The sequence below is a fragment of the Corylus avellana genome, chromosome ca9 (assembly GCF_901000735.1).
Source record: "Corylus avellana chromosome ca9, CavTom2PMs-1.0".
NCBI classification, from domain to species: Eukaryota; Viridiplantae; Streptophyta; class Magnoliopsida; order Fagales; family Betulaceae; genus Corylus; species Corylus avellana.
In genome coordinates this window covers 6,661,821-6,662,596 of record NC_081549.1, presented here as the reverse complement: position 1 = coordinate 6,662,596, position 776 = coordinate 6,661,821, and positions in this window count along the sequence as shown.

Genomic DNA, 776 nt, shown 5'->3' with positions numbered 1-776 from the left:
ATTAAACGGATGATCTCATCTTCATTTATTGTCCAAACTTTCCTTAAGAGAAATGCATTTAATAAAACTTTAAAAACAAACCATCTCTGCTCCACAAGAACTGCACAATCTGCCAGCCGCCTCCTTGTTCGGAAACTCTTGTACACTTTCTGCAACTTCAATGCAGCCTGGTACCTATGCTTTGTTGGGCCTGACAATGGTGATTGGTGAGTTTTCTCAGACAATCCATCTGATCTTTGAAATTGGTCTCCAATGTCTTCAGTCTTAGAGTTCACACATCTACCAAATACAGTGTTTTCCATTTCTGCAGAAGGAGTTTTGACTGAATCACGGCCATTGAAACTGACTGAATCACGGCCATTGAAACTGACTGATCGCAGCTGACTCCTTACATCTCCGCCCCTAAAACTAATTGATCGTACAAGAATAGCTTCAAAGCGACTATCCACATCATCAAGGTCAGCTAATGGACAAGATAAGGATATCCCCATCGATCAAAATGGGATGCCTTGTATATCCAAATGACCAAGGTCTCAATCAACAAGTTCTAAGGGGACTAGATACCTGTTGAAATATATAAAAGTCAAAAATTAAACACCAGAAATCTGTAAATTGGTACCTACAAGAGACAATCAAATGGTAAAGAAAATAACACTTCGAGGGTATATGATTGACTTCATGAACACCTGCCCATACTTTGTTTAATGAAAAGAAGAAAAGGAAAATGCCTGAAAAAAGTTAGCCAATGTTGAGCATTTCATGCCTTCCCCACAGTT